Consider the following 27,670-nt stretch of genomic DNA (forward strand, 5'->3'; position numbering starts at 1 on the left):
CTATTAGGTTATTGCTGTTAATCGAATTTAATTGTTAGTTTATGTGTTAATTAGTTTTAGCTATTTAAGATTAATTATTTTGGCTAGGTGATTTTGAGTTTAATGTTGCTTGTTTACTAATTAATCGAGAAAAATCCATCACCTCATTTCAGATTATTCTCTGTTTTACTTTTGAATTATTTGTTTCTTCTGATTGAAGACGTTTGGGCCTGTTTGGTTAAGTTTTGATTATTTTTTTTTCGTTTGGTTGGGCTTACTGGCTGGGAGGCCCATACCTAGTTTGGTTACTAAGTGTAAAATACAAAGTCTTGGAGAGTAGTTTAGGATAGGAGTTTGAAGGAATTTCTGGAATTGGACAGCTGTCCATTTCAGTTGCAAAAGATACCAATTCCCTGATTTTTAGGGAAAGCTGACAGAATATTCCCACACCTCCTCTCCCTCACATATAGCACATGCTCACATTCTATAAAGGGACTCCTCCTCTCATTTACGGAAGGAAAATTGTTTGCACATTCACTCTAAAAAAAAAGGCACACGGGCTCAGACAGAAAAAAGAGAAAGTAGCTAGAAAGTTTAGGTTTTATGTTTGAAAATACCAGAAATCAAAATCATAGAAAGAGTTTTCAAAGTTGCTTGTGATTTCTGCTACATCTTTATACAAGTTTTGTCTTCCTCAAAGTTGATTTTGGACTGAGATTTGAAGCTATTTTCTGCTGCTGTTCTTCTGATTGCTGTTGCTTCATTCCAATTTCAGATATTTATTTTCTATTTTGTTGCTTTACTGTCCAGGTACACTCCTTTTGAACCTTGGGCTACAAATCGGATATGAAGATATGTGTGCTTTGAAATTAATGGAATCAGTCATTTTCAGCTGTTATTTCTTGTATTTCGTCAAGATGTTTAATTCTTTTTCTTGCTAACCAGTATCATATTGTGTCTGTTATTAGTAGATCTAGACTTGAACTTGGTACATAAGTTTTCATGTAGTGTATAAATATGTTATGGTCTTAGTCTTTATGCTGGATTCTCATCCAACGTTAAATGCTTAGTAAATCGTTGTTCTGGAATTTGATATGCTTATTTCTATGATCCAAAGATACACACATAGCGTGAATATAGGTGTATGTTAAATATACAAACTTTGTTGATTTATTCGTTTAGTCAGTGACTCTATTATGCTAAGATTTGGGAAGTAGCATAGGTAAGTAATCACTGTTTTGTTTCTTTAAGTCGGATAAAGTCCATTTTCTCTCAATTTGTTAAAAGTGGTTTATTAACATATAATGAAATCACTAACACCAAGGGAAAGTATGAGGAAGAAACTTCAGTAGTCTTTTCCCCTTATTTGTAAGGAAACAAACTGCTCGTACCTTTTATTTACAATGTAATGATATCAATAATGGATTTGAGGGTGGATTGGAGGAATTCTTTTATTTACAATAATATTTAGGGCCTGTTTCTGGGCCCAAGTTGAAAGAATATGAAGTCCAATACTATCGTCCCTCATTTTAGATCTCCCTTTCATCATTAATTGACTACTTTCTCTTGAAATTGAGTAATCCCAAACGTATTCAACCCATAAACGAATTTAATGACTGGAAGTGTTAACTCGTCAATAGCTCGAATTCCGTTTAGCTAATTGCAGACTTTGTCCACAAATCACTCCATAATTCCGGACCTCCATGTAATCTTAAACCTTAGAAAAATATTTAAACTCATAAACATCGTAGTTTGCTTTAGGCGCGATTAATAAAATCATCGTGACTATGGGTACGGTTCCCGTGGCATAGTCATGATACATAATCCCCAATTCGAGTGTGCGTTTCACGTGACTCGACCACAACTTCAAATAGTAATAAAAATAAATATGTCGTAAATCGCGGGTGCGTTTCACGTGGCGTGATTCGCAATGTGTACAAAAACAAACGAGTGTGCGACATCGCGACTTGTTCAAAAATAATTTCATAAATATTAAAAGCGGCTAAAAAATTAAAAATGCATAATAGATTTTAAACATGTATTAAATCAGATAATTAGGCCAAGTATTAATTGTTAAGCGACCGTGCTAAAATTACGGAACTCGGGAGTTCCTCAAACCTTCTTCCGGGTTAACAGAATTCCTTACTTGGTCTTCTGTATTCGCGGATCATAAAATAGAGTCAATTTTCTCAATTTGGGATTTAAAATAAACCGGTGACTTCGGACACCATAAATTATTCCAAGTGGCGACTCTGAATCAAATAAATAATCTCATTTCGATTAATGTCATTTTAATTGGAAAAACTCCCCTATCCCCTATCCCTCGAAAAAAAAGGAGGTGTGACAACTCTGGCGACTCTGCTGGGGACCCGAACCCAGAATCTCTAGTTCAGGGTTCAGAATTCGAGCTTAGAATGACTGTTATAGTTGGCTTTTATTTATTATCTATTTTTTTTTACGTGTTTGAGCCTAATGTGCTAAATACCGCTTTTTACCGCTTTGATATTGCTTGAACTGTATATGAACTGTTACGAAACCCTTCTTCTCTCTAAGTTTTCTAAATCTTCTGGGAAGTTCACGTTGGCGTGACTTCTTTTCTGTTAGTGTCATACCCTAATTTAGAACGAGAATCGGATCAGTTACAAAGTCGGATGGCCTTTTGGTTACCGGTACGTTGCCCCCCCCGGCTAGCCAGGTCTAGAACAATACACCCAGGATTTAAACTTAGAATGACATAACCTCATGCGGGATCCTACTAGGTACGTTTGTTTGCATCACGTGCATTTGACTTTAGGGACTCAACATAGGGGTTGGGTCCGTTTAGGACAGGTGCACCCAATTTAAAAGACCATCCTGATGCATTTTTACGTGCTACTTGTGCATTTATTTATTTCGGCTTGCATGTCGACCGGCTTCTAGAATAGGGAAAGAAAATCGAGAAAAACAAGAGTGAGGTGGAAGAGAAAATCACCCGGTTCTGAAACCCTGTTATTCAAAATATCCCGAAACTTTGCCGAAATATTTTTTAATAAAAAAAGAAAGTCATTTGAAAATAAGTTATATTTTTCTGTTGCGTCAAAACTTACCGAACTACACGGGTTTGATTCTCACCGGATGTGAGATACGTAGGCAACCTTCATCGGGTCTAGCCCCGCTTTTGCAAAAAATAACCAAAAAGTATGAAAATGTCGTTGTTGTGTCTTAAATAAAGTTAGGTGATGCCGCCTTTTGTCCAAATAGTCAGAAATGTCCCGACGGGACGCCGGAAGGCTGTTTTTGCAAGAATAGCCACTCATGGTTTTTTAAAAAAAACATTTGGCCACTTAGCAAACACAACCCTAAAATCTTCTCTTCCGAAGTGCTGAAGGGCCATATTTGCAAAAGTAGCCGTGATTTGTTTTCTGTTGGATTTTGCAAAAATAATCTTTTCATGGTTAGTTTTAAACAAAATTCACATGTTTTAATCTGGTCGCCCTAATTTAAAAATGTGCAGAATGAGCACTGTTCAGAATTTACCTGTGAAGGTTATGGATCAGATTCCACGAGCACTCCACATGTGGTGGGAGGATTTGGGAAAACAAGGACGAGACATGGTCAACCAATACCTGGGGGCGCTCATTGGACTATTGAAAATTCAACCCAGAAGGGACCTGATAGAGGCATTAGTGGCATTCTAGGACCCCGCTCATAATGTTTTGCACTTCTCAGATTTTGAGCTTACGCCTACTTTGGAAGAAATGGCGGGTTATACTGGGAGCACGGACGGATTAAGACACAAGTACCTGGTATCTCCAAGGACTGTTACTCCCCACAAGTTTCTGGACTTACTAAAAATAAGCAGACAAATCAAGACTGGAAGTCTAGCAGGTGGAATTTCCACTTTTCATTTTCTATACCAGCGATACGGGCATTTAAGGGGATTCGAAGACCCGGAAAATAGACTCTGCAGTAAAGGAAACCGATCAAAATGGGAGACCCATAGATGTTTTGCCTTCATGGTGGCGTTTTTAGGCCTTTTGGTGTTTCCAAGGGAAGACGGCCATATTGATTTATGGATAGCTAGGGTTATCCACGTTCTGACTACTCAGGCCAAAAGTACCCTCGCGCCCATGATCGTATCAGATATATTCCGAACCCTCACATTCTGTAAGGCCGGAGTCAGGTTTTTCGAGAGATGCAATCTGCTGTTGCAAATGTGGATGATTGAGCACCTTTGTCACCGTCCTCGATACATGAACTATGGGTCTACGGGGAAAAACTGCATTGAAGAGTTTGGTACACGAGTAACAGGATTCGAAATGCCGTAAGGGGTCAAAGATTGGATTACCCTCCTTCGATCTACAACTGCGGATCAGATAGAGTGGACATTGGGTTGGCTTCCCGTTGATGAGATTGTTTATATGCCCGCCACTGGTCCCTACTTCTTGCTAATGGGTCTCTGAAGCATCCAACTATATGCTTCGTACCGGGTTTTGAGACAACTTGGTAGAAGCTAGATAGTTCCTATAGATGAAGATCTTAGCACTTATGTGGTCGAAATTCGCTCTGATGCCCAATTTCCTGAAGAAGTGGTTCGCCAAATTTGGAGTGAATGCTAGTATTTGGGGGCAAACACCCGAGTACGTGATTTGTCTAGGGGCGAGGTCTTACCTAGTTATGTTACCTGGTATGGAAAAAGAGGCGCGACGAATGGTGAATCGGAACGGCCGACTAAAAGACATCATATCCAAGAATTTGTCGATGCATCGCATGAGCAGTGGGTTTGGTTAGCTAAAGAAAAGGAATATCGGACTACTATAAGCAAACTAGAAGAGCAAGTTGAAAAAATCAAATTTGATCGTAGTTTGTAGGCAGCTGAAGATGAAGGGAAAAATAAGAAGTTGACTAGGGAAAATGAAGCCCTTCGAGACCAAATCCAGAAAATAAAAATAGCCGCCGAGACACCGGTAAGAAGTGAGAGAGATGAGAAAATTATAACCAACCTAAGGCGGAAAGTGCATGATTATGGTTTTGACTTGACAAATGCCGAAAGAGACTTGTTAAATGCTCAAGCAAAGTTGGTCAAAAGTGCGGAAGAACATGCTAGATTAGCCCACCAGTTGAAGCAGAATATGACAAAGAAGTAGCAATTTTACAGAAAAAGTTGGTTGCCCTGGAAAATGAAATGGTCAAGCAAACAAAGGATTTCAAGGCAGAAAGAGAGAATTGCTACGCATTGATTTACCAACTACAATAAAGCATGCAGCAGTTACAAGACCAAAACAACACAGATACACAAGTGTTAGAAGCTCGGGCCCAGCAGATTGGACGTCTACTTCAAGAAAAGGGCGTCATCAGAATGAGGATTAAAGAGATAGTTGATTATGTTGTAATAAAATACCATGAATGCGAAGACATGACCAGGTCTATATATTTTTGCTTCTGTGATGACATTCGTTCGCCAGGTGATGGTTGACCTAGACCATCTTCAAGAAGATATTGCCTGTAGGCCCGTACGGAGACCGGCTGATGTCCCACAGGCCCCCGGAGTACCAGTGGAGATTCTTATGTATTTTTGATTTTTCAGTCTTTGAGTCTGTATTTTACTTTTTCTCGAGTTTTGTTCGTCTTTGTCAAGGTTGTTTATTTCTTTATTTTGAGTCTGTAGATTTTCTTTTGTAGTCATCACTACTTTTAAGTCCTTGTAATAGAAAATCTAAAAAGATGTCTTTTATTAATGAAATATTAAAAAACCCAAAAAATTTCCTTTTCTTTCATTTCGCATTTATATCCTTGAACTACGTAATGATCTGATTCATGCGACGTCATGATGCGTAGGCAATCCCCATAGGATTCGATCATAGTCTTAAAATAAAAAGAAAAGGAGAAAAAAAAGAGAAAAGAAAGAAAAGAAGGGCCAAGCAGAAGGAAGAAAGAGAATGAGAATTAAAAAGTGAAAAACAGCAAAAGGAGAGGAAAAAAATCAGGATTTGAAATTTGGAAAAGCCGGGATGAAACACACAAGCCGTCACAAAGCATTTAGAAACGTTTAACTACTCAGGTGCATTGCATCCCCAATATGTGATTCCCTATCTGTTAAATGCTTCAAAACTGACTAAGTTATTGTGTGTGCATATTAAGACAGGTTCTGTTTAGGTGGTTAGTTTGTTGGTATCCTGGCAAGTCACCCCTATAACACCAGATCAAAGCGCAAGGAAGTCATGACCAGCAAAGAAACAGACACGGGAGTTGTTGACCCACCAAGGGAGATGGTAGAATCCGAATCTGGACTGAAAGAAGAGGTCCACAGTTTGAAGCACCAAATGGCAGAAATGTATCAAGCCTGGATCAGGGGGCATCCTCCACCTTCATTCCCCGCTAACTACACAGAAAATACCGCTTTCATCCCACCACTGTCACAAGCCCAGGATCCCATTACCGTTGATCTTTCCTCTGAGCATGCACCGGGCTTTACCCCTTACCACCACTACCCCGGTGCCTCGTCCCAAACTTTTCATGCTCTACCAGCCAAAACAACTGCATACCCTACCCTGATATCTGCTCATATTTTCGTACCTCCTCCGCGAGCTACCCTCCACCGATCTTCTAGTGAACCTGCGTTCCAAGCTCCAGATACCCAATATTATACTTCAGAACCAACTTTCAAAGTCACGGATCCTTATCCCTTCACCCCTCACTTTGAACCTCCTGTTGAAACTGAGAAACCATCCCGGAACGTGGAGCAGGATGCAATATTCAGGAATGTGAAGAGTTTAGAGCAATCTTTGAAAAACATGCAAGGGATAGGAAACCAAGTAAGTGTGGCTTACAAGGATTTATGCTTATTCCCTGATGTCCAACTTCCCGCTGGGTTCAAGATGCCCAAGTTTGACCTGTACGATGGGCATGTAGATCTCGTGGCCCATTTGAGAGGTTTTTGCAGTAAGATGAGAGGAGCCAGTGGGAAAGACGAATTATTAATGGCATATTTTAGTCAGAGTCTGAGTGGGGCGGATTTGGAATGGTACACCCACCAAGACACTAGCAGGTGGTACACATGGGATGACTTGGCCCAGGCCTTTGCTCGGTACTTTCAGTACAATATAGACATTGTCCCGAATCGCCTATATTTGACCAAGGTAGAGAAGAAGCCGAGTGAGAGCTTTAGGGAATATGGCTTCAGATGGAGAGAACAAGTTGCATGAGTCAATCCTCCAATGGAAGAAGATGAGATGGTCGAGTACTTTCTTCAAGCCCCAGAGCCTACTTACTTTGGCCATTTGATCTCAGCCATAGGTAAGTCCTTCAACGATGTGGTAAAGATGGGAGGAATGGTGGAAGAAGGGTTCAAGTCAAGCAAGATCATGAGCTACTCCACCATAAAAGCAACCACAGAGGCAATTCAAAGTGGCACCAGAAGCCTGTTAGGCAAAAAGAAGAAATATGATGTCGCTATGTTTATCTCTAGGTCATGGCGTGGCCCAGCGGGTTTGCCTCACCAGTTCACCCAACCTCGACCCCAACCTCAAGCCTACACCCAAGCTCCATATAATCCACCCCAACATTATCTCCCACCACAAGATCCTCAATATTCAGTCAGACCACCCCAATATCATGTTCACCACGCACAGTCATATACGCAACCCCCTCCTTACCCGTAATGGCGTGCTCCAAATCCACAAAATCCTTATCTACCCCCACAACCATACCGAAACCCTACTGGTCCAAGATTTCGACCAAGGTCGGATTATAGAAAAGAGAGGCAGTAATGGAAAGAAACCTCCAACCCTCTTGGAGAGTCCTATACCAGTTTGTTTCAGAGATTGAGGCAGTTGGACGTGTTGAGGCCGATTGAGTCAAAGATACCAAATCCATCTCCAAGAAATCTTGAGTGTTCCCTCAGATGTGCATATTGTTCTAATGCCCCAGGGAACGACACAGAGAAGTGTTGGCATTTGAAGAGGGCGATCCAAGAGCTCATTGATACAAATCAAATTATGGTCCAGAGCCCGGAGGCGCCAAACATCAATCAAAAACCTTTGCCGGCCAATTCAGAGACACATATGATTGAGATAGTTCATAAGAATGGGGAGCCCAAGAATTCTTCCAAGTCTGCCATGATGATCCAAGCTAGAGAAAGTAATCCAGTTAAAGATCCAGATTCTGCAAAAGAAATGCCCTTGATAGTTGAAGGGGTGTCGGAAAAGCTAAGCACGCGCAACGTGAAGCCATCTGTATTGGTTGTGAAAGGGCCTCCGATTGATGTTGAAGCGAACCAGGAAAAGTAAAAAGTGATCGTGCCAGGGGTCCCGGGCAAGCCTGTCATAATCGTGGAAGGGGCTCGTATTACCCCAGTTATTATTAAGCCAGTGACCCAGTTACCAATGATTGACACAAAGGTCGTCCCCTGGAATTACAAACAGGTGATAGTGACATATAAAGGGAAAGAAGTAGAGGAAGAATTCAATGAAACTGGAGGGCTGACTCGTTCTGGGAGATGTTTTACCCCAGAGGAAATGAGGAAAGCCAAGCCATTCAAGGATGGCCACATCCCAGTAAAGAAGTCGGTCACCGAAGAAGAGGCTGAAGAGTTCCTGAAAAAGATGAAAATGCAAGACAATTCCATTGTAGAGCAGTTAAGGAAAACACCAGCTCAGATCTCTCTTTTGTCTTTGCTGATATATTCATATGAACACCGCAAAGCCCTGATGAAGATTTTGAATGCAGCCCATGTTCCTGATAAGATCACGGTGAACCACTTAGAAAAGATTGCTAACAAGATTTTAGAAGCAAATAGGATCACTTTCTCAGATGATGAACTTCCTATGGAGGCCAAATGTGAAGCTTAGCAATTGGAAAGCTACTCCTCTCCCCTTCCGGAAGGAGTTTTGGTAGTTTTCTTTGTTTTCCTTTCTGTCATCTGGGTTATTCCAAGGTTGTAATCCAGATTTTTATTTTTGCTTGTTTTGATGTACAAACCCTTCTATCCTTTTATTTTTCAATGAAATACAATTTTCCGTTTTTCATTATTCCTAATAGCGTTTCATTTTTTTTTTTGTTTCTTTTTTCTGTACGGTTCTTTTTATGTTGGTTTCAATGACATGATATGCATGAGGAATTTTCAGCAAAATCTTAAAAGCCAATTTAATTCTAAAATAACAATCCAAGAAGTAGAGTATGATGATGAAACAGAATATGATGGAGAAGCAGCATTTCAGAAAATCAGTAGAGAACTAAATCACTTTGAAGAAAAACCCAAGCCTAATCTGAATGAAACTGAAGCAATCAATTTAGGAGATCAAGATAATATCAGGGAAACCAAGATAAGTGTGCATCTGGAACCGCAAATCAAGGAAGAAATAATAAAAGCACTGTTTGAATATAAAGATGTTTTTGCATGGTCGTATGAAGACATGCCGGGTTTGAGCACTGATCTGGTAGTTCATAAATTGCCAACTGATCCGGCATTCCCTCCGGTCAAGCAAAAGTTAAGGAAGTTCAAGACTGATATGAGTGTGAAGATCAAAGAAGAAATCACAAAGCAGCTTGACGCAAAGGTCATTCGGGTCACTCGATATCCCACTTGGTTAGCTAATGTTGTGCCAGTACCAAAGAAGGATGGTAAGACCAGGATATGTGTTGATTATCGTGATCTCAACAAAGCAAGTCCAAAGGATAACTTTTCATTACCGAACATCCACATTCTGATTGACAATTGTGCCAAGCACGAGATCGGGTCTTTTGTGGATTGCTATGCGGGATATCACCAGATCCTGATGGATGAAGAAGAAGCAGAAAAAACAGCATTCACCACGCCATGGGGGACTTATTGCTACCGGGTAATGCCATTCGGTTTAAAGAATGCTGGGGCAACTTACATGAGGGCAATGACTACCATATTTCATGACATGATACACAAGGAAATTGAGGTTTATGTAGATGATGTGATCATAAAGTCAAAGAAGCAGTCCGACCATGTTGGGGATTTGAGAAAGTTTTTCCAAAGGCTCCGCAAGTACAACCTCAAGCTCAATCCGGCAAAATATGCATTTGGTGTCCCGTCCGGGAAACTGTTGGGATTCATAGTCAGTCGACGCGGTATTGAGTTGGACCAGTCAAAGATCAAGGCCATCCAAGAATTACCACCGCCAAAGAATAAAACTGAGGTGATAAGCCTGCTCGGGAGGTTAAACTACATCAACAGGTTTATTGCTCAACTCACAGCAACTTGTGAGCTTATTTTTAGGTTGTTGAAGAAGAATGCTGCGGTTAAGTGGACTGATGAGTGTCAGGAAGAATTTGATAAGATCAAGAGGTACCTGTCAAACCCACATGTGCTGGTCCCGCCAGAGCCTGGGAGACCTTTGATTCTCTATATGACAGTCCTGGATAATTCTTTTGGTTGTGTATTGGGTCAACACGACATCACAGGAAAGAAAGAGCAAGCCATTTATTATCTCAGCAAAAAGTTCACTCCTTATGACGTTAAGTATACCCTTCTTGAAAGGACGTGTTGCGCCCTGACTTGGGTAGCACAGAAGTTGAAGCATTATCTATCGTCCTACACTACTTACCTCATTTCTCGCATGGATCCTCTAAAGTATATCTTTCAGAAGCCTATGCCCACAGGAAGACTTGCAAAGTGGCAGATTTTACTAACAGAATTTGACATCATCTATGTGACCCGGACCGCGATGAAAGCCCAAGCCTTGGCCGACCACTTGGCCGAGAATCCGGTGGATGAAGAGTATGAATCATTGAAGACTTATTTCCTGATGAAGAGGTAATATATGTTGACGAGTTTCACCATGAGGAAAAGCCCGGTTGGAAACTTTTCTTTGATGGAGCTGCTAACATGAAAGGTGTCGGAATAGGGGCTGTACTCATTTCTGAAACAAGGCATCACTACCCCGTAACAGCTCAGCTTCTATTTTATTGCACCAATAACATGGCTAAATATGAGGCATGCATTCTGGGTTTGAGGCTAGCTATAGACATGGGAGTTCAAGAAATATTAGTTTTGGCAAATTCAAATTTGTTGGTTCACCAGATTCAGGGAGAATGGGAGACTCGGGATTTGAAGCTCATACCGTATCGACAATGTATGCATGATCTTTGTCAACGATTCAGGTCAGTAGAATTCAGGCATATTCCCAGGATTCATAATGAGATCGCCGACGCCTTGGCTACTCTGGCGTCAATGTTACACCATCCGGATAAGACTTACGTCGACCCACTGCATATCCAAGTCCGTGATCAGCATGCTTATTGTAATGTGGTTGAAGAGAAAATTGATGGTGAACCTTGGTTCCACGATGTCAAGGAATACATAAAGTTAGGGGTATATCTGGTACATGCCACAGGTGATCAAAAGAGAACTATTCGACATCTGGCTAGTGGATTTTTCTTAAGTGGGGGAATCTTGTACAAGAAGACTCCAGATCTAGGATTAATAAGGTGCATAGATGCTAAACAAGCTTCGACTATCATGGCCGAAGTGCATTACGGAGTTTGCGGGCCGCATATGAGTAGGTATGTCTTGGCAAAGAAGATCCTTCGAGCAGTTTATTATTGGCTCACCATGGAACGAGATTGCATCAGCTTTATTTGCAAATGTCATCAATGCCAGGTGCACGGTGATTTGATTCATTCCCCACCATCCGAATTGCACACAATGTCTGCACCTTGGCCCTTCGTTGCTTGGGGCATGGATGTCATTGGACTAATTTAGCCGGCAGCGTCAAACGGGCATAGGTTTATTCTGGTGGCCATTGATTACTTTACCAAGTGGGTGGAAGCTGTAACTTTCAAGTCCGTGACCAAGAAGGCGGTGGTAGATTTTGTTCATGCAAATATCATTTTTCGGTTCGGAGTTCCCAAGGTAATCATCACAGACAATGTTGTTAACCTCAATAGTCATTTGATGAAAGAGGTATGCCAACAGTTCAAGATTATACATCGAAACTCCACTCCGTATTGTCCTAAGGCAAACGGAGTTGTTAAGGCTGCTAACAAGAACGTAAAGAAGATACTTCGTAAGATGGTGCAAGGTTCCAGGCAATGGTATAAAAAGTTACCTTTTGCTTTACTGGGTTATCGCACTACTGTTCGCACTTCAGTAGGCGCGACTCCCTATTTGCTGGTTCATGGAACTGAGGCAGTTATACCTGCGGAAGTTGAGATTCCATCCCTCTGGATCGTTGTTGAAGCTGAAATTAATGATGATGAGTGGGTCAAAACCCGACTAGAGCAATTGAGTTTGATTAATGAAAAAATATTGGAAGCAGTATGCCATGGTCAATTGTATCAGAAAAGAATGGCAAGATCATACAACAAGAAGGTGCGTCCCCAAAAATTTGAAGTGGGTCAGCTAGTATTGAAACGCATCCTTCCACATCAGGTTGAAGCTAAAGGCAAGTTCGCCCTAAACTGGAAGGTGCCGCTCATTGTGACAAAAGTGTTGCCCAATGGTGCTTTGTATTTAACAGATATAAAAGGCAAATGTGTAGATATGGCTATCAATTCTGATGCAGTCAAGAGATATTATGTATAATTTCTTTGCTTCTCTTCAATAGCATTTTGTACTTGGCATGTTTAAAATTGGAATGACGAAGGCATTTTATTCTATTACCCCAAACACTTTTATCCTTTGTTACCCCTTCTTTAGCCTTATTTATTTTCTTTCATACCCCTCTTTTGGAATCAGAAGTAGAGTTAGAAATAGAAAAAAAAAGGAAAAAAAAAGAAAAAAAGAAGAATAAAAAGAAGAAAAGAGAAAAGCAAAAGAAAGAAAAGAGAAAAGAAAGGAGAAAAAGAAAAGAAAAGCAAAGTAACAAAAAACAAAACGACTTTTACTAGTTTGGACTACGTTCGACCTGATTCCTTTTAAGGATACGTAGGCAGCCTTACACTGTTCGGTCCCATCAAAATAAAAATTCAAAATCCCCCAGATTCTAAGAAACTGGGGCAGAAGTTTTAGTTTTATAAAAAGATCTGATTCCAAAAGTTATAATTTTGAACACATTCATCTTAAATTATTTTGAGCCTGCATGCCACCCTTTCTTTCTAACCCTGTCCAAAACCTACACTAGAGTCCAAAGAAAAACCTTCTGATCAACTTTGAGGATGCCAAGTCAAGTGAGATAGAGGTATGATTTACATCATGGGTAGCACCTTTGTTCATGGGCACAAGGAAAAGTGAATAAATGAGAGATTCTTATTGGTGAAAACCCTCACGGGCACCATAGGGTGATGGTGAGTTGAGAGAAAATTCAAATGAGAGAGTCTTATTGGTGAAAACCCTTATGGGCACTGTAAGGCAACAGTAAGTTGAGAGAGGGGCAAATGAGAGAGGCTTGCTAGTGAAAACCCCTTGGGGCATTACAAGCCGAATGAGGTTCATGACTTTACAGAGAAATTGAATTATGGAAACCCCGGTTTTGAAGTATGAAGACATGGCATGAACTGAAATGTGATTAGTTGGATGGATTAGGCTGATCAATCCGAAATGCATGTCATGATCATTGGAGCCAGTTGTTTCATTCAGATAAGTCTCTTTTCCATTTTTCTTCAAATAGTCATCTCTGTTTTTTCCTTTTTATTCCTAATTCTCGAAGTCACTTCGCTTCGTTTCTTTTGGGTCTATTTTTCTAAGTCTCTGTCAAATTAGTCTTTGTTAAGCAAGAAAGAAAGGACTTCAAAGCTCATTACCAGCTTTTTATTTGCACCAAGCCAAATTCGGCCAGGCACATCACAAGTGGCATGATTTAGACTGAGCAATGCGGTGGTAACGGAAGTTCAGGTGGTCAAGTGATTCGTGAATTTCAAGGAAATGCAGAGGTTCAATAATTATCTTAATAAAGAGGCCATATAACAAGTTGAGTGTAAGGGATTCAGATTCAGAGGTTTTCTGTGGTCGAGGTTGGATCAAAACGTCAAACAATTCTTTGTTAGCCGAAGCATCTAATCAGAATGAAGCGTGGTAGCGGCAGAAGAGAAACCTTCAGCAAGGATGCCACAAACTAACCACCACATTTTTAAACTGACGAAATTTTCTTTGAGTAAAACAGGGGTAAGAAATTTTGTTTGCTGTGTAGGGATACTCCATGAGGAAAGCATGTTCCAGATAAGTTCAGTTTTAGATTTTCAGGACCCTCCTGGATAATGAGATTTAATTTCAAGTTTTTAGGACCCTCCTAGATAATGGGATTTAATTTCAAGTTTCAGGACCCTCCTGGATAATGGGATCTAGTTTTAAATTTTCAGGACCCTCCTGGATAATGGAATTCAACTAACACTCAAGAATGTTCCTGCATAAACTAGGGCAGAAAATTTTCTATGTTTATCTGTGTTGTCGTGATTGCAGGCGCCCACTGGAAAAACTTATTTCAAGTTTTAAGTCAACAGGTGCCCACCTGAAGAATGAGAGAATTTATTTCAAGTTTTAAATCAGCAGGCGCCCACCTGGAGAATGAGGTAATTTATTTCAAATTTTAAGTCAGAAGCAGGCACCCACCTAGAGAATGAGGGAATTTATTTCAAGTTTTAAGTCAGCAGGTGCTCACCTGGAGAATGAGGGAATTTATTTCAAGTTTTAAGTCAGAAGCAGGCGCCCACCTAGAGAATGAGGGAATTCATTTCAAGTTTTAAGTCAGCAGGCACCCACTCTCCAGGGAATTCATTTCAAGTTTTAAGTCAGCAGGCGCCCACCTAGAGAATGAGGGAATTTATTTCAAGTTTTGAGTCAGAAGTAGGCACCCACCTGGAGAATGAGGGAATTCATTTCAAGTTTTAAGTCAGCAGGTACCCACCTGGAGAATGAGGGAATTCATTTTAAGTTTTAAGTCAGCACGCGCCCACCTGGAGAATGAGGAAATTCATTTCAAGTTTTAAGTCAGCAGCCGCCCACCTGGAGAATGAGGGAATTTATTTCAAGTTTTAAGTCATCATCAGGTGCCCACCTGAAGAACGAGGGAATTCATTTTAAGTGTTAAGTCAACATCAGGCACCCACCTGGAAAACGAAGGAATTCATTTCAAGTTTTAAGTCATCAGGCGCCCACCTGGAGAACGAGGGAAATTATTTCAAGTTTTAAGTCAGCGTCCACCTGAAGAATGAGGGAATTCATTTCAAGTGTTAAGTCAACATCAGGCACCCACCTGGAAAACGAGGGAATTCATTTCAAGTTTTAAGTCATCAGGCACCCACCTGGAGAATGAGGGAATTTATTTCAAAGTTTTAAGTCAGCATCAGGCGTCCACCTGGAGAACGAGGGAATCCTTTTTAAGTTGACATCAGGCACCCACCTGGATAATAAGGGAATTCATTGCAAGTTTTAAGTCATCAGGCGCCCGCCTGAAAAATGAGGGAATTTATTTTAAGTTTTAAGTCAGCATCAGGCGCCCACCTGGAGAACGAGGGAATTCATTTCAAGTTTTAAGTCAGAGGCAGGCACCCACCTGGAGAATGAGGGAATTTATTTCAAGTTTTAGGTCAGCATCAAGCACCCACCTGGAGAATGAGGGAATTCATTGTAAGTTTTAAGTCCTCAGACGCCCACCTGAAGAACGAGGGAGTTTATTTCAAAGTTTAAATTATTGACAGGCGCCCACCTGGAGAAAAAGAAAAACAAAATTATGAATTAAAGGCTATTTCCTTCGCCTAGTAGAAATTCTACTCTTTCTCGGCTGGAGGTTGCTTGCTGAGTTTCATATTTGGTCTCTCCTTGCTATTTTTTTTGGCGTCCACCTGGAGAACGAGGGAATTCTATTTCAAGTTAAGTCAGCATCAGGCACCCACCTGTAGAACAGGGTCAATTCAAGTTAGAGATAGCAGAAGCTCGCCTCAAGAATGCGAGTCGACAGTTCGAGATACACAGCAGAACTGTTAGAAGATTCAAGATCAAGTTCCTAAAGACTCATAGATAGGAATCATGTAACTCGTAGCTGATAGGCTTAGTTAGTCTTTTTCATTTTGATTTTGGTGTAATAAGGAGCTCAGCAAGCAGTAAACAGCAGTGAAATCATAGCTTCTCGGTAGTCCCAGCTACCAAAAATTTCTAAAACTATACTGACCTGATTCCTTTATAGCCAAGGATATGTAGGCAACCTCGGAAGCAAGGTTCGGTCAAAAAATTTCAAAACGCTTCCCATGGAGTATCCAAACTGGCAAAATTTGCTCGTAATTGCTCACTTTATCTTTGCCCGAAAACTCTTCGTGTTTCCGAGCAAAGAGGGGCAGCTGTGAGCACGTAATTTTTGCCCAACTGAAAATACTCCTATAAAATTCACAAAAATAGATTTTTCTAATTATTTTAATTTTTATTGAATTTTTAGGATTTTCTGGTTAATTTTTGTTTGCATTTAGTTGTATTTTAATATTTAAAATTATGAAAAAATACCAAAAGTGTTTAAAGTATTCCTTGCATAGCATGGATTTAATTGCATTATTAAACGTAAATCACAAAAAAAAGGGGTCATTTTTACATTTTAGCTTTTAATTGAAAATTAGTAATTTTTCTTTCATTAGTTTAAATTAATTAATTATTTAAATGGTAAAATAGATAACTAAGTTTATTTCTATAATTTAGATTGATTTAGGACTTAATTTAGGTTTTTAATTAATTTTATTAGGATTTAAAATAAAAAAAAAACTTATTTTGTCCCGAATTTGGGCCAAAACGATTTCTGGGCCCAAATTCGCCCAACCCAACACCTACACACACCTGAACCCATGACCCGCCGACCAAACCTATCAACCCGACCCATTACCCCTTTTTAATATCAACCATTCATCTTATTTAATCGGACGGCCCAGAACTTCTTACACCCCCCCTTTAAAACTGTCCTAAACACCCCCCATACCCAAAACCCTCAAAACTAACCCCCCCCCCCCCACTTTCACCTCTCTCACCCTCCGCCCATCACCACCGGCCGCCGCCCGCCGGAAATCGCTCCACGGCGGCGGCCCACCTCCAATCACCCCCAATTTCACACCACATAATCCCCAACACCCGCTAATCCCCATCCTACCATTATTTTCCCCAAAACCCCCACCCACTTTTGTTAATTTCAAATCTGATATTTCAAAAAAAAAATCTAAGCCGCTCTTAATCTAATTTTTGTGTGTTCAAGGCTCGATTTGACTCGAGACTTGCGTTAAGCAATTGTTCTTGTTAAGAATAATTGATTAATGTTAGTTTTGGTTCATTCCGAGAGTCGCCGGATTCCGGCCAAGTCACCATTGACCGACCAGTTTCGTCGCTTTCATCGTGCATCGAGCCGCTTCGATTCGTCGATTCATTCCGGCCAAAATCAGTATCCTTCCTCTCTTTTCTATTGATGCTCCTTTTCTTTTTCTTATTTCTTCATTTGAATTAATTTTTAGTTTGTTTAAAGTCAGTTGAATTTAATATATTAATTGCGTAAATTCTAGGTTAATTGAACCAATTTTAACTAGTTAGTCAATGATTTTCATATCTCTTAGGTTATTGCTGTTAATCGAATTTAATTATTAGCTTATGTGTTAATTAGTTTTAGCTATTTAAAATTAATTATTTTGGCTAGGTGATTTTGAGTTTAATGTTGGTTGTTTACTGATTAATCGAGAAAAATCCATCACCCCATTTCAGATTATTCTATGTTTTGCTTTTGAATTATTTGTTTCTTCTAATTGAAAACGTTTGGGCATGTTTGGGTAAGTTTTGATTTTTCTTTTTCATTTGTTGGGCTTACTGGCTGGGAGGCCCATACCTAGTTTGGTTACTAAGTGTAAAATACAAAGTCTTGGAGGGTAGTGTAGGATAGGAGTTTGAAGGAATTTTTGGAATTGGACAGCTGTCCATTTCAGTTGCAAAAGATACCAATTTCCTGATTTTTAGGGAAAGCTGGCAGAATATTCCCACACCTCCTCTCCCTCACATATAACACATGCTCACATTCTATAAAGGGACTCCTCCTCTCATTTTACAGAAGAAATTTTTTTTGCATATTCACTCTAAAAAAAAGCATACGGGCTCAGACAAAAAAAAGAGAAAGTATCTAGAAAGTTTAGGTTTCAGGTTTGAAAATACTAGAAATCAAAATCATAGAAAGAGTTTTCAAAGTTGCTTGTGATTTCTGCTACATCTTTATACAAGTTTTGTCTTCCTCAAAGCTGATTTTGGACTGAGATTTGAAGTTATTTTTTTCTGATGTTCTTCTGACTGCTGTAGCTTCATTCCAATTTCATAGATTTATTTTCTATTTTGTTGCTTTTGCTGTCTAGGTACACTCCTTTTGAACCTTGGGCTACAAATCGGATATAAAGATATGTGTGCTTTGAAATTAATGGAATCAGTCATTTTCAGCTGTTATTTCTTGTGTTTCGTCAAGTTGTTTAATTCTTTTTCTTGCTAACTAGTATCATATTCTATCTGTTATTAGTAGATCAAAATCTGAACTTGGTACATAAGTTTTCATGTAGTGTATAAATATGTTATGGTCTTAGTCTTTATGATGGATTCTCATCCAACGTTAAATGCTTAGTAAATCGTTGTTCTGGAATTTGATATGCTTATTTCTATGATCCAAAGATACACACATAGCGTGAATATAGGTGTATGTTAAATATACAAACTTTGTTGATTTATTCGTTTAGTCAGTGACTCTATTATGCTAAGATTTGGGAAGTAGCATAGGTAAGTAATCACTGTTTTGTTTCTTTAAGTCGGATAAAGTCCATTTTCTCTCAATTTATTAAAAGTGGTTTATTAACATATAATGAAATCACTAACACCAAGGAAAAGTATGAGGAAGAGACTTCAGTAGTCTTTTTCCCTTATTTGTAAGGAAACGAATTGTTCGTACCTTTTATTTACAATGTAATGATACCAGTAATGGATTTGAGGGTGGATTGGAGGAATTCTTTTATTTACAATAATACGTAGGGCCTGTTTCTGGGCCCAAGTTGAAAGAATATGAAGTCCAATACTATCGTCCCTCATTTTAAATCTCCCTTTCATCATTAATTGACTACCTTCTCTTAAAATTGAGTAATCCCAAACGTATTCAACCCATAAACGAATTTAATGACTGGAACTCATCAATAGCTCGAATTCCGTTTAGCTAATTGCAGACTTTGTCCACAAATCACTCCATAATTCCGGACCTCCATGTAATCTTAAACCTTAGGAAAATATTTAAACTCATAAACATCGTAGTTTGCTTTAGGCGCGATTAATAAAATCATCATGACTATGGGTACGGTTCCCGTGGCATAGTCATGATACGTAATCCCCAATTCGAGTGTGCGTTTCACGTGACTCGACCACAACTTCAAATAATAATAAAAATAAACATGTCGTAAATTACGGGTGCGTTTCACGTGGCGCGATTCGCAACGTGTACAAAAACAAACGAGTGCGCGACATCGCGACTTGTCAAAAATAATTCCATAAATATTAAAAGCGGTTAAAAAGTTAAAAATACACAATAGATTTTAAACATGTATTAAATTAGATAATTAGGCCAAGTATTAATTGTTAAGCGACCGTGCTAAAATTACGGAACTCGGGAGTACCTCAAACCTTCTCACGGGTTAACAAAATTTCTTACCGGGTCTTCTGTGTTCGCGGATCATAAAATAGAGTCAATTTCCTCGATTTGGGATTTAAAATAAACCAGTGACTTGGGACACCATAAATTATTCCAAGTGACGACTCTGAATCAAATAAATAATCTCATTTCGATTAATGTCATTTTAATTGGAAAAACTCCCATATCCCCTATCCCTCGGAAAAAAGGAGGTGTGACAACCATAATATTATATCTTATTACTATATTATTAATTAGTACTAGTATATATTATTATTATTATTTTATTGAATTCTAATTCTAAATATAGAATATTAAATCTTATTACTAAGCACTAACTACAACCCTTCCTATATTTGCTTATTTTTTGTTAGTCCACAACTGTTGGACTCTATGCATTAAAGCTCAACTTAAAAGATGGAAAAGCTCACATCTTTCAGCCGATGTGGGACAAGAGTATTTCCTAATTTTTGACCGAAATCGGTCAAAACCTTTGAAATATTTTAATAAAAAATTATTTTGCCATTTCAGCCGATGTGGGACAAGAAAATAGTTTCAAATTCCGACCGAAATCGATCAGAATTTTTGAAAAATTTTAATCTAAAATTATTTTCCCATGAAAAAACCCACTACTTCTCTTCCCATGGAATATTTATTTACTAATCTATCCATTTTATTATTTGTTTGTTTGTTTCTTTTTTATGAAAAAAAAAGTGCATTAAATAAGGATTCCATAAATCAATAAAAAATTATTTCAAGTGAATAAAATTATGATTATATTTTAATGTAAAAACATGCTTAGTTATTTTTTCTAAAATTTCATTTATAATCCTGAAATAACACATTAATTGTTTTATATAAAAAAATATATTAACTAACCAGAATTAAATATATCGTACATTGGTTAAGTAATTGGTATATAAGCCATATATATATATATATATATATATATATATATATATATATATATATATATATATATATATATATATATATATATATATATATATATATATATAAGCTATATTCGATATAACATGCTTTGTATTTTTGCTTTTCTTTGATGTCACGACCCAAAATCTCACCACAGGCGTCGTGATGGCACCTAGTCTCTAAGGCTAGGTAAGCCGATTTCAGTTATATTTTTGAAGCCATTTTTATTTTGAATTAAATAAGTAATCAAAACTAACAGCGGAATAAATATAAAAAATACAACATCCCAAGACTGGTAGTACTGAGTCACGAACTCTAACTGAATACATGGAATGATCACGAGGACCGAATATGCAATACTGTTTGATTACAAATTAGCAGTACAATGAAATGAAATGACCCCAAGGGACTGCGACGACCAAGCAGCTCTACCTTGAATCCTTACGAACCCGCTTTAACTCTGCTCAAGTCTGATATCTCCAATACCTGGCTCTGCACAAAAATGTGCAGAAGTGTAGTATGAGTACACCATGGTCGGTACCCAGTAAGTATCAAGACTAACCTCAATGGAGTAGAGACGAGATATAGTCAAGACACTCACTAGTCTAATAACCTGTGCAATATAATGTACAAAATAATAGGAAATAAATAACAATAAGGGCAACATAAAACAACCAGTGATGTGCACAGTAAGACAATAAAATCACCATTAATATCGCTCAACAATTGATAAATACAATTACACACAGTTAAATCAAGTTCTTCAATTAAATATCTTTCACACATAATTCTTACGAATAAAACTCTTTTTCAAATATAATTTCCTCAAATAAACATCTTTCGAATAAAATAATTCTTTCGATAAATATCTTCAAATATAATTTTCTCAAATAAATATCTTTCGAATACAATTCTTTCATATAATTCTTTTTGAATAAAAATCCTTCCAAATAAATATTTTTGAATATAATTCTTTCGATTAAAGAGTCACCATGTGACACTTTATTTAAAAATCATAAAAATACGGGTCTCAGCCCATTTTCATATTTTTACGGCATCTCGTGCTCATAATTAAATCATCATATTTTTCCGGCACCTCGTGCCCTCATTTCATATCACAACTGCACGGACAATTCACATGTCAAATATCATTATCATTTCATCACAACACCTCGTGCCCACATTTTATTTTATAATCCGCCTGGCAATAACCACAGGCTCTTAATTTTAACATAAATCAGATTGTTATTAATTTACCAACAACAAGACAAACTGCATAAGGTATAAAAATAAACACAAGAAAATCACAACATCACATGAAAATCATCAACACCACAACCCCACATCATCACATATCGTCCCTGACAATAGCCACCCTTATCGCTCCTATTGCCACCCTTATCGCTCCGCCCAGACAATATCAATAGCCATCATTATCGCTCCTATTGCCACCCTTATCACTCCTATAGTCACCCTTATCGCTCCGCCCAGACCATATTCCAACAAACACAACCACCGTGAAATGCCACCCTTATACCCACATAATATCAACGGTGAAATGCCACCCTTATATCCTCAAAATAATAATTAACACAACACAACAATTTACACAGAAAATTATCACGGCAACATAACAAAATTAATTCATATCACAATTTGTCTAATGGCCACAACTAAAATCCAAAGCTACAAACAAGTCAATTAATTTCACAACAAATAGCCAAAAGCTCCACACAATGTGTACAACACCCAAAAATAATTAATAGAGATAGAAATTACTCAACATAAAGCAAAGTCTTCATTAAATTCAAATTTTCAATAATTATATAAACATCTCTTCTTAAGCTCATTTAATTAATTATTTGCAGAGGAAAAATCTATAATGAAATTAAATTCCAATATATCAAACCAACAAATTCACGTAATTACATAAGTAATCAAGTAACAATCACATCAAATTGTCATATAATAACAGATTCAACAAACAACAAGGATTTAGGCACGACAAATAAATGATTAAATATATACCAACAATTATCCAATTTACCACACAATATGCTCAAGACTTTAACTCAATAAAATTTATACATATAAGCCGAGTATGTACTCGTCACCTCGCGTACACGGCTTTTAACATTTCACAAATGGCACATAAGACTCGATGCCTAAGGGGTAATTCCCCCACTCGAGGTTAAGCAAGACACTTACCCTTTTGAAGTTATGCCGATATTCCAAAAATCTCCTTCTTGCATGAATTGACCTCCAGACAGCTCAAATCTATCCAAATTAATTGTATAATTTCATTAAAATTGATCGAAAATAATTCCGTATAATAATGCGTCGACTTAAAAATTTATTCTAAAAAGTCAACAAAAGTCAACGCGGGGCTCGCCTCTCGGAACCCGACATAATTTTCATGAAATCCGAACACCCATTCCGATACAAGTTCAACCATACTAATTTTATCAAATTTCAATATCATTTCGTCCCTTTAATCGTGATTTTTCATTTTGAAAATTTTCTTCAAAAACCACTATTTTTCTCAACTCAAAACACAATTTAAATGATAAAAATAAAGATAGGATAATGAAAATAAATAGATTCTAGGTGGAGAACACTTACCCAATCGATTTTCTTGAAAAACCCACAAGGAATCGCTCAAAACTGAGCTCTACAAGTCAAAATGTGATAAAAATGGCCTAACCCTCGATTTGGAAAACTTATAATCTCGCCAGGTCTGAAAGAATCGAGAACGCGGAGAGAGGCTCGCGTTCGCGAAGAAGGAAAGTAAGGCTTTCCAGAAAAAATCCTTCGCGAACGCGAGGGAAGGAGTGCGAACGCGAAGCACAAGGGACGGAACCTTCGCGAACGCGAAGAAGAAGCATGAGGCTGCCATGAAGAGCTTTGCGAATGCGAGTGTCTAATCGTGAACGCGGTGGAGGAAAAGACAAACCTTCGCGAACGCGGTGGAGGAAAAGACAAACCTTCGCGAACGCGATGGGCTGAACACGAACGCGAAGAAGAAATATAAGGTGGTCAGCAGTAACACTTCGCGAACGCGAAGAAGAACACCCGAAAACAGAAACAGCGGTTCAAAAATATAAGAAAATGGTCTGTAGCCCATCTGAAACACACCCGAGGCCCCTGGGACCCCGTCTAAACATACCAACAAGTTTCACAACCTAACATGGACTCGCTCAAGGTTTCAAATCACATCAAATAACGCCGAAAATACAAATCGCACCACGAATCGAACTTATGAACTTTCAAAACTTCCAACTTCTAAAACTCGTGCTGAAACCTAACAAAGCAACCCGGAATGACGTCAAATTTTGCAGGCACGTCTCAAATAACATAACGGAGCTGTTCCAACTCTCGGAATCGTATTCCGACCCCGATATCAAAAAGTCAAACCCCCGGTCAAACTTTTCAAAATTTTGAGTTTCGCCATTTCAAGCTTAATTCCACTACGAACCTCCAAATAATTTTCCGGACACGCTCCTAAGTCCAAAATTATCATACGGAGCTAACGCAACCGACAGAACTCTATTCCAGAATCGTCTTCATACAGTTCCGACTACGGTCAAAATCCTAAGACTTAAACTTCCTTTTTAGGGACCAAGTGTCCCAAATCACTTTAAATCATCCGGTAACTGAATTCAACCTCGCACGTAAGTCAATACGCGTAATACGAAGCTGCTTTAGGCCTTATGCCACCGAACGGGACTTAAATTCTTGAAACGACAAGTCGGGTATATATATATATATCAAATAAGTATTAAATATTATTTATTTAAAAGCTATTTATATAAAGGGTGAAAAAAACTGACCGACTTCGGTTGGTAATATTATTAAATTTATATTTTAATTATTTTTAAATTATTTTTTCGACCGAAGTCGGTAGAAAATATTTAATTATAACTTATTCCGGTTGGTTAATTAAATATATATAATTTTTGTTATATTAAAAACCAATTTCCTTGGGCGGAAAATAATAATTTCAAAATTTCCGACCGAATTTTGTCGGAAATTTGGAAAAGGTTTAATAAAAAATTGTTTCTGTACATTATATGCAAGTATGACCATGTGTTGGTCAAATATTGACCAATTTGCGACCGAAATCGGTCGAAATTTTTATTTTTTTTGCCGTGGGACCACTATTTCCGTTGTCATAAATATTTTTGTTGACTTTTACGACCAATTTAGCAATTTTCGAGCGATTTCGGTCGGTATGCCGTGGACGAAATATGCTAGTTTTCTAGTAGTGTTTGTTACTGTGTTTTTAGCACCTTAGGGCTTGGGCTAGGTTGTTTTGCAGCACAAAAGGTGAAATTCAAAAATAGCCAGATTTACAAGTGGTAATTGAAAAATAGTCATAGTTTCAAAAGTAATCGAAATTTCTTTTCATGTAAAGATAAATCTGAACGAAAACACTGTTCAAAATCCGGAAAGTATTCTAGCATAATATACTGGAGTTCGAATATTTTATATATGAACTTCCAGCATACTCCAGTATATTATGATGGAGTTCCAGTATAAATATACCGGAACTCCATCATAATATACTGGAGTTTCAGCATAATATACTGGTCCGGCATAATATGTTGGAAGTTCATACACAAGTGCTTCAATCTCCAGTATATTATGCTGGAACTTTCCGTGTGCTGGAGTTCCAGCATAATATATTGGAAGTTCATATATATGTGCACCAATCTCCAGTATATTATGTTGGAACTTTCCGTGTTGTAGCAAAATAGTAACTATTTTTCAATGACTTTATAAATACTGATTATTTTTCAATTACTAGTCCGAAAACTGGATAGCGTATTATTTTTACACATAATGGGGATATAGTAAACACTAACGTTTTAAAAAAGGAACAGTCAAATCTTATGTGACCATTTTGAGGTGAAAAAAGGCATTCCAAAATTAGCTGAGAAGGAATACGTAAAAACTAAAAATGACATTAAGCACCACGGTTACAGTTCAATTGGCACATGCTTCACATGACATTAGATAGGTTCTTAATAGATTTTTACCTTCATATACACTATTTGAAACCTTATTACATCTCTATTCAAATTTCAATTTAATTACATGGTCATATATAATTTATCAATTATATACAAATAAGTTTTAAATGAGTATCCCTTTATATTAGGAAGTGAATAAGGAATATAAGTTATTACCTTATCCCTTTATACTTGCCCACTCTCTCTCTCTCTCTCTGTCTCTCTCTCTGTCTCTCTACTCTCCTTCTCTATTTTTTTTTTTTCAATTTTACTTTCATTTGATGTTCTCTATTTTTTATGCTTTCTTGTTGTATAGAGTTTTAATAGAATTTATCAATAGATTTCAATCGTTTTAATTTAGCAATTTCCTTTCATGTTGCACAATTGGTGTTCAAATTGAAATTGTCAATCAATAAATTTTGAAGGTGTTTGACTCTCCACCATTGACAGTCATTAAAAAGCTTTGAAGCTTTGAAATCGAATTTGGGTTTTCAAAAACCATTATTTGTTTGGATTGGGTATTGTTGTAAACAATTGAGAATATTGTTTGGAGTTTATATCTCAATTTGAGGGTGTTTTGGTGAAGATTAGACTTGATTTTGGCTGAATTTCAGATTGAAACTCGTCGAAGAAGAAGAAGAAGAAGAAGAAGAACACATGACATACAATATATTTACGAAATTATAGTAAAGTTGTAGTATAATTATATGTAAATTGTATTCTGTTGTAGTTATATATTTTTTATTATTTGAATGTTGTATGAAAGTTGAAAAATAATTGTATAATGTATGAATCGTTGTATAAAATTTGTATTTAAGTTATCAATACTATCTTTTTACATAATGATATGTATCAAAATTGTATTAAGAGAGTAAGTTCTCATTGGAATTTTAGAGAGGAAAAAGCACACACCACATACAAAATATATATAAATCAGATACAAAATATACAAAAGACATATTGTATAAATTTTATATTTAAGTTGTATGATATTGTATTTGTATTTAACTAGGTAGAAATAATGTATGAAAGTTGTAGATAAGTTGTAAATAAGTTGTATAATATATAATTAGTTGTATAATATATAATTAGTTATATGAAATTTATTTTTAGTTTATATGTTATTGTGGATGTATCAAATTTGTACGAAATTTATTTTTAATTTGTATGTTGTTATATCATACAAATTGGGTTGGGTATTGGATCCAGCTTCTCAAATGCTTACTGTGAAGAAAGAACAGAAGTTGGACCCCAATAAATTGCAGCGCTTGACATAATATGTCTTCCATCTTGAGCACTAACAGTTTGTTGGTTCCGAGATTTCTAAATCTATTAGGATCAGTTTTCTTCTCTCAGTCCAATGGTTGGAGAAATTAGAAGGTGACCAAATTTATAGCATCAGATCTAAACGTGGGTTCAGTGATTTTTATGTCTCTTGAAAAGTATTACTACCATGGCATAATGGATTATCCTCAAAGGATGTAGATCGTTTATGAATTTGGTCGCCGAAGGATGTTTATTGTCAGATAAATATATTTTTAATTTAATAATTAAAAAAAAGAGGGGAGAAAAAAGGAAAATGATATAAGTGAATCCCTTAATTTAAGGCAAAAATGGTAACTGAATCCCCTAATTTAAGGCATTAATAGTATATTTTATATATATTGTAAGCAAAACTTATTTAGGACGAGTAATATACAAAATTAGGACAATTTTAGTAAATAAGTTTCAAATATTATATAGGAAGGTAAAAATCTCTTCTTGAATTAGATACAGGCTTCCCGCTTAGATAATGAATGAATATATATGTTTTACTAGAACCGTCAATATGGGTTGGCCTAGCCAGGCGTTAATTTAATAGGGTTGGGCTAAGATTTTTGGAACCCATTTAGAAACGAGGCTTTTAAGCCGGCCCAAGTAAGCCCATGTCCCATGAGGCTTGACCGGGCTAGGCTGGCCCGTTGGCTTAATAAACGTATTTTATTAAAAACATAAAATATTAAAAAATTGATAAAACTAAAAGTATCAAGAAGAGTAGTCCAATCTCAAACTATTAATATTTTTTATGTGATAAAACTAAAAGTATCAAGAAGAGTAGTCCAATCTCAAACTATTAATATTTTTTATGTGAATTTAAATACTTTTTGTTCTTAAAATTTTAGTTATTTCTTAATGTTTAACTAATTAACATTGTAT

Source organism: Nicotiana tabacum, chromosome 22, assembly GCF_000715075.1.
Source record: "Nicotiana tabacum cultivar K326 chromosome 22, ASM71507v2, whole genome shotgun sequence".
NCBI lineage: Eukaryota > Viridiplantae > Streptophyta > Magnoliopsida > Solanales > Solanaceae > Nicotiana > Nicotiana tabacum.